The 7598-nt window shown below is 49.2% G+C and overlaps 1 long non-coding RNA gene across 1 annotated transcript; it reads left to right on the top strand.

Moving 5' to 3' along the window:
* Positions 1–2454: 2454 nt before the first annotated feature.
* On the top strand, positions 2455–3401 carry LOC121141896. The gene is made up of 2 exons (XR_005878832.1): positions 2455–2575; positions 3255–3401. It is a non-coding gene; the product is annotated as an uncharacterized LOC121141896 (long non-coding RNA).
* Positions 3402–7598: the final 4197 nt, after the last annotated feature.

Below are 7598 nucleotides of genomic sequence, written 5' to 3'. Positions count from 1 at the left end.
TTTTTTTTTTTTTTTTTTTTTTTTTGGTTTTTCCAGACAGGGTTTCTCTGTATTGTTTTGGAGGCTATCGGTCCAGCCCAGCCTCTAACTCACAGAGATCCGCCTGCCTCTGCCTCCTGAGTGCTGGGATTAAAGGCGTGCACCACCACTGCCCGGCTCCCACCACCACTTTTAACCATCATGCACACCCCACTGCCTGCTGGGAAGAGGAGAGAGCACTATGAGACATGTAACTCTGGAGGTTTCAGGGAGCTGCTCAGATGACCCTCTTATCAGCCTGGAGCTAGTGCCAACAACCGAAGAAGTGGACTTCTTCATTTATTTATTTATTTTTGGAAGGTAACAGAGATGGCTTCTAACCGGGGTACACGCAGGCTGGAACTTCTGTTGAAATAAAGGGTTCACCTGGGCACAATGAAATTTGACTTGCGCCGTTAAGAAATATGTTAAGCCTTACTGATATCTGACGTATGGCCCTGCATCTGCCGGTCCACTCAGTCCCTAATGTCAGGAGGTTTCAAGTCATCATGTATCACTCTGTGTGCTGCAACACGCCCACGGGAAGGACCCTCTCTCCTCTCCTCTCCTCTCCGGGTGGAATTGCGCAACAGGCTTTCTGCTTATTCCCCGTTAGAGTCTGCTACAACTTCCCCTTTAGAGTCTGCTACAACCTCTACCCGTTTACTTGGGAAGGTTGCTTCTTCTAAGTTTGCTATTTGTAGCTAATCTAACACTCATGCAGTAGACAAGATTTCTGCAAATGAACTGAAAATTAAAGTTGATACTGCTAACGGCAGAACTGACTCTTTTACTGTTTCTTTGAACACAATGGAAAAACAGTGAGAATCTGATCAGCCATTCAAGTGTGTGGGGGGAGATAGGCACGAAAAAGCCTACCAGGGAAATGTATCGACCTTTTTCATTGACTTCCCACTTCCTCATGGTCACAATTAACCTTGACATATTAGCTGAGCACAGTAGTAAACCATTATCATTTTTTGTCTTTTTTGTTTGTTTGTTTTTCGAGGCAGGGTTTCTCTGCATTGTTTTGGAGGCTGTCCTGGAACTCTCTCTGTGGACCAGGCTGGTCTCGAACTCACAGATATCCACCTGCCTCTGCCTCTCAAGTGCTGGGATTAAAGGCGTGTGCCACCAACCCCCGGCATTATTTTAGGATGACATCCTCCTTAAAAAGGAACATCTTTTTTTTTTCCTCAAGAGTATGTTGAGTCACTAATACTCATTTGGGTCTTTACAGAATTTCACAACTGCTGACAGTATTTAGAAGTTGCTTTGTAAATTCTTACAAGGAAAACCACATGACACTGATTTTCCTTGCTTCAATATGTTGTTAAACTAAAACATTTTGCCGGGCGGTGGTGACGCACGCCTTTAATCCCAGCACTCGGGAGGCAGAGGCAGGCGGATCTCTGTGAGTTCGAGGCCAGGCTGGACCGACAGCCTCCAAAAACAATACAGAGAAACCCTGTCTCGTAAAACCAAAAAATAAATAAATAAAACTAAAACATATTTCGTAGTCAGCAGTTATGAGAAGGTATTAAGAAATATGGCTGAAGACTAAAAAGGTCTTCCCTTCACGGGAGTCACTTCCCTATTCTATGCCCACGCGCCGTGAAGCACAGCGGTTTCCAACGCGTCCTTTTCAAAAGTGAAGTAACTGAAGGAGCCACCAAGGTTATACCCTCAATAACTCAGTAACAAAATAGGTTTTAGTGCTCAGATCTTGGTTTCTAAATCCTTTCAACAAAAAAATCAGCCAGGTGCCCCTGGAGAAGTGGCTCGTTTCCAGTCTGGGAGGAACGGCCTGCGACGAAGTCACAGTGACCCAGGGCTGCGGATGCGCAGCCATGAAAGCACTACCTGACCCTCAAGAAAGTGGAGACAGCCGACAAGATCATAAATCCTTCAGATTAAATGCTGCAGACCGTGTGAGCCGTGGCTCCAAATAAGAACTCAACCCATTCCAACTAGAGGACGAACCAGCTCGGGGCGAAAACAAAAGCATAAGAATCCTGGTGGCCAACCCGCGCAGGCTCGCAGGACAGTGAAAGGCAGGCTTCCCGGAAGCGGGGTGAGCGGCACCTGCGTTCCGCGCCTAGGGGGCGGAGCGTTGGCGGATGGACCGGGCGGGCCACCGGAAGGGGAGGGTCTTGCGTGGAGGGAGCCTATCGGAAGGAAGGGCGGGGCGGAGCAGCGGCGGAGGGGCGTGGCGCGGGTGGAGGCCGCGGCGGAGAAGCTTGAAAACCTACGGGGCGTTCACGAGGGGCGGAGCTTTCATAGAGGTAGCGCGACGTGAACGGACTGACCGGGTTTAGGCAGAGGGGCGGGGCAAAAGCGGAGAGGCGGGGAGCTGTTTGTGGGCGTGGCTACGGGAGGGCGGGGCGCGCCCGGAGGGGAGGAGCTGGGCAGAGGGGCGGGGTCTCCGGTGGCTTCCCTTGAAGTGACCGAGGACTTTAGAATTCGGCCGGCGTCCTGGGACGGAGCTCGCGCTCCTGGGCTCGGCGGCCCTGGTGCTGGTGGCTGGGGGCGCCTTGGGTGCTGCTCGCAGCCGCAGGTGAGCCGGGGGGCCCGGGCTGCTCTCCGGGCGCCGAGTCCCCGCTCGCTGACCCCGTCACCCTCCCGACGGGAGCCGGCGCCTGCGCCCCTGCTGCAGCCTGGGGACGCTCGGGGCGGGGTGCGGGCGGGAGGAAGACCGGACAGCCGCAGGAACGCGCTGCCCCAGCCGGGTGCAGTCCGTCCCGGCCTCGCCGGAGACTGGGAGTCACGAAGGAAACTCGCACCACGCAGTGCTGAGGTCTAAGACAGGCCGTCTATCCATAGAGTCACAAGGGGTCATCATACCAATCCCCAATCTTTAATAAGGAAGTCAAAAGTCCAGAGACTTTTCCCAGAAGTCACACAGCTGTCTTGAAACAGGCAGGCCCAATCTGTTCTCCTGGATCATTTATTTGTTTCCTTGAAATGCTAATGTAACCACTCATAAAACTGAAGTGAAAGCCCTGTTAAAAATTGGCTACATGTCTCAGTTAGTCCAAGTAGTAACTTGGATCGTATGCATTGTTATCCTGGTTTCTCCCTCGCCCTGCGTCCTGGGCAACCTGGCCCGGTTCCTGCTCCCGACTCCTCTCCTCCTCGGCACCCGCTTGTCACTCCTGGGCCTGGGCCTTCCATTAGGGAACCTTTCCTGGTCGTGGGGCCTCTCTAATCCTCGGGCTCTCCCCCCCCCACCCCAGGACCGCTCTTCTCCAGGCGACCTTCCCTCTCCCCAGGATCCATCTTTGACAGATACCGCTTCTCACTGACAGCTCAAGACTGTCAAAGGCTGCTTGGCTGTGCCGTGCGTGCGTTAGGTGGCTGCGTAAAGACTCTGCATGCAAAAAGAAAAAAAAAAAAGACTCTGCATGCAGAAACCACGTGGAGCCAGGCGGTGGTGTCACACGCCTTTATTCCCAGCACTCGGGAGGCAGAGGCAGGAGGATCTCTGTGAATTCGAGGCCAGGCTGGACCGACAGCCTCCAAAACAATACAGAGAAACCCTGTCTCGTAAAACCAAATAAATAAATAAATAAATAAATAAATAATAAATAAATAAATAATAAAAGAAACCACGTGGAGCTGGGCCGCACAGAGCTGGGCCAACAGCAGCTCCAAGGCTCTGGTTTCAAGGGCCCCAACTCTAAACCTTGTCCTAAACCGCTCCCTTTCTCTCTATACCTGTAACCCTGTTCTCGTTCCTTTTCTGCTCCTGATGGGTTCACGCCCACCCCTCCCTGCGCTCCCTTTCCCAGTAAACTCCACGCGGTTTCGTTGAGTTTGGTGAATCGTGTTTCATTGCCCAAAACTGCAGCAAAGAACAATATTCATAGTACATCTCAAAGAAATACATTTTTAGCTAACCATGTTGGTGAATAGAAAATGTATTTGAAACTTAATTCATTCAGTGTTCTTTTTTTCCTCGATTAAAAGAGATGAGATGGAGAACTTGTTAAATTGCCTGGGTGTCAACATTTTACAGGGACTGAATGTGAATTCCTTTTACTGAACGCAAATATTTTTGTCAAAATGAAGTTTCGTGTAAGAGCCGAAACAGGAAAGAGCACTTCTTCATGGACTGAGGTTGACCCATTTATTCCGTTTCTCAGAGCTAAGAAGAGTTTGCTGGCTGCATTGTAGTTCACACCACGTCTAGTGTCCTTCCAAAAATTCCTTTGTTTATAGAGATGATCAAAATGCTGAACTATTTTATATGATGAAGTTTTATGATAGTTTAGAAGTTTATGATGTTTCATAATTATTAAGACAAAGCATTGGGTAGGGATGAGTAACTGAACACTTGTCTAGCACGCACACACACACACACACACAAAAGAATAACAGTACTTACAGAATCAAGTCATTTACTTTGTAATTTTTGTCTTAATACTAATGGAAACTAATTCTACTTAGAAGTTAAAATTTGTATAGGATTGCTGGGCGTTGGTTGCATATGCCTTTAATCCCAGCACTTGGGATGCAGAGATAGGTGGATCTCTGTAAGTTCAAAGTCAGCTTGGTCTACAGAGCAAGCTCCAGGACAGGATCCAAAGCAATACAGAGAAACCCTGTCTCCGGAAAAACAAAGCAAAAATTGTATAGTGTCATACATGCTGTTTACTTGCCTGTAATGCTCATGTAGTTGCTAGCAGAGCGGTTGGTACCCAAAGCGTACCCCTGCGGATGGAATGTCAAAGATGAAAACAGCCTGAAATACTTAGTCGCTGCCAACCTTGCTGATAATTAAGGTCGAGGTAGGAGCTGGCTCGTGATTTTAATTATAAGTTTAGTATGTTTGTCTCTTAAACTCAAACAAGATAAGCCAGGCAGTGATGGAGCACTACTTTAATCTCCGCACTCGGGAGGCAGAGGCAGGTAAATCTCTGAGTTCGAGACCAGCCTGGTCTACAAAGTGAGTTCCAGGACAGGCTCCAAAGCTACAGGGTAAAACCCTGTCTCAGAAAACAAAACAAACAAAATCAAACAAGATAAAGGTGTTTCTGTCTCACTGGTTTAAAAATATGTTTAATGGATTCTCTGGCTTCCAGAGGCAAGCAAGATGCCTGTGCCGGAAAACATAGACGTGGATGCCCTTGGTGAGAGCTATGTTCTGAAATGGGACTGTGCGCCTGCAGACGTGAGCTTCCGAGCGCAGTGGCTCCCTTCCCTGCGTGTCCTCACCCAGTCTGCTTCAATGTGCGTGCACGCTCCTTCTGTGTGTGACTGAATGAGAGGCGGGAGGGATGCCTTGGGAAGCCAGGAATCTGTAACCCGTGCTGTGCTGACTGACTAGCTGCAGACCCTCAAGGGTATTAAGGCTTCTCCCTTAATCTCTTGTTGACATCTCCAGGGGTTCTTACTGGCTCTTTTAAGTGTAAGAAGCTGTGCCTTTGTTTCCCGTTTGACTCTAACTCCGACCCAGTCAGTCTTCAGCACTCAAGTCTGTGAGATTATCTGCCCATCCACTCCCTCTCCATCAGCTCAGCAAGCTAACCTCAGGTGCTTATTCTAGTGGTTCTGACCATGTTTGTTACTGAGGACTTGAGTGGGAATTTAGAAGGAACAGGATTGTGTGTGGCTGGGTAGGGCTGCACCTACTATAGATGGAGTCCTCCGGGAATGACATGGAACTGTGCCTCTTCATACTGAGACTCTGTGAGACAATGGAGAGGGGAAACAGAGAGGAAGGCAGCATGGGCACAGACAGGAGAGACAAGAGAAGGACGCCCGCCAATGGCCGGGAAGAGAGAGAGTGTGCGGATGGGAAGTTAAGGGACACGAAGGAGAGAGAAGGTGGGGGTGGAGTGCGTGAGTGCTGCTGCTGCTCATCCAGAGGACCCAGGTTCGGGTCCCAGCACCCGCACTCACGGCAGCCCACAGCTGTCTGTAGCTCCAGTTCCAGGACACCCACCACCCTCACACAGGCAAAACACCAGTGCACATAAATTGAAAAAAGAAAGAAAGGAAGAAGGAAGGAAGGAAGAAGGAAGAAGGAAGGAATTAGGGTTGAGGACATAGCTCAGTCCACAAAGGGAAGCCACAGAACCCTTGTAAGGGGCGCTGGCACATACTTACAGCCCGGTGGAACCGTCCAGTTTCTGAGGCTCTGACTAGGTAGCTTAGCCTAGTTCTTACATTGCAGGCCAGTGAGAGACCCTGTCTCAAAAACAAGGTGTGGACTGCACATGAGAAAGGACATTTAAGGCTGACTTTCTGGTGCCCACATGCTTACACATATGTGTGGGCCAACACATACGCACATAAGAAAACATTTGACAGTGCTATATTGAGGGACTGGGAGATGGCCCCTGTATTCAAATTCGTGCCAGTTCTCCTGCCTGAGCTCCTAAGAGCTGAGGTTATGGGTGTGGTTCACGCATGCCTTTTATCAATTCTTTACTTGAGACTGTAATTCCTCAATTTTGGTATACATTCTTAAAGGCATGCACACATACAATAATAATAATAAATTTATTTTTAAATGTTTTAATACGTTGTGATGGCTTTTCTTGGTTGTCAACTACATCTGGAATTATCAAAAACCCACAAGTCTGGGTAACCTGTGAGGGTTTTTTTCTTGATTGAATTGTTTGAAGTGGGAAGATAGGAAACCAAAACAGGAGCCACATTGTTATGAGGTCTCCACACTTTACAAGACAGGAGCCACATTGTTATGAAGTCTCCACACTTTACAAGAATAAGTTTCTGTTTCCTAAGCCTACTGTAGCCTGTCAGCCATGGCTTCCAACTTATGCCGAATTTGTGACCCCATGATGTATGCCCACCCCTTGGCCTTAGTAAAACTCCTGAGCATCCATCCACAGGACATGTTCTTGTACTTAGGCACCCCACATGCAGCCTTGAGCCCTGAGGCCCCCTCTCTTCTGTCCAGGTGCTGGCAGCCAATCATCCCAACAGCTGTTTTCTACCACCCAACCCTTCCCCCTAAAAGGGATCTCAAAAGCCACTCTCTGGAACCCTAGTTTGGGGGGGGGGGTAGTCGTCTGGCGAGTCATAGAAATGGTTATTCTCAGTTCTAACAATACCCATCCTAAGTCCCCGTCTTCCGGTGGGAAAATCCACCTTTGACCTGGGCCACACCTTCCAGTGGCAACTATGTGAGGACACGGGAGAAGGAGGTTTCTCTCTGCCTGCTCTCACTGACAAGTCCTTCACTGCGTTAGAGCCTCCTTCTCCAGGATTCTGGTGTGTACTGAAGACCAGCCAAGACATCCTGGGACTTGCTGCTGGGAGACCGCCATTGTTGGACTAGCTGGACCACAGCCTCTAAGGCTCTCTGACACCCCCATACGTGCAAACATACATACATACGTACATAGATACACACATACATGTATCTGTCCTATGGAGAACCCTGACTAATAAGGATGTCTGTTCCCACATTATGACGAAGTCCACAGTATGTCTTCATCAGTCTTTCCTAACTGCCATCCCTCCTCAGGTTATTGCCATGCCCCCCCCACCAGGGAGTCCCTGTATGTCTGTATCAGTTGCCTACACGATCCCGTGAGCAAGTGTCATTG

This window comes from Mesocricetus auratus, unplaced genomic scaffold, assembly GCF_017639785.1.
Source record: "Mesocricetus auratus isolate SY011 unplaced genomic scaffold, BCM_Maur_2.0 Super-Scaffold_100008, whole genome shotgun sequence".
Taxonomy (NCBI): Eukaryota; Metazoa; Chordata; class Mammalia; order Rodentia; family Cricetidae; genus Mesocricetus; species Mesocricetus auratus.
The sequence above is the reverse complement of the archived record's forward strand: the minus strand, read 5'-3'. Positions and strand labels throughout refer to the sequence as shown.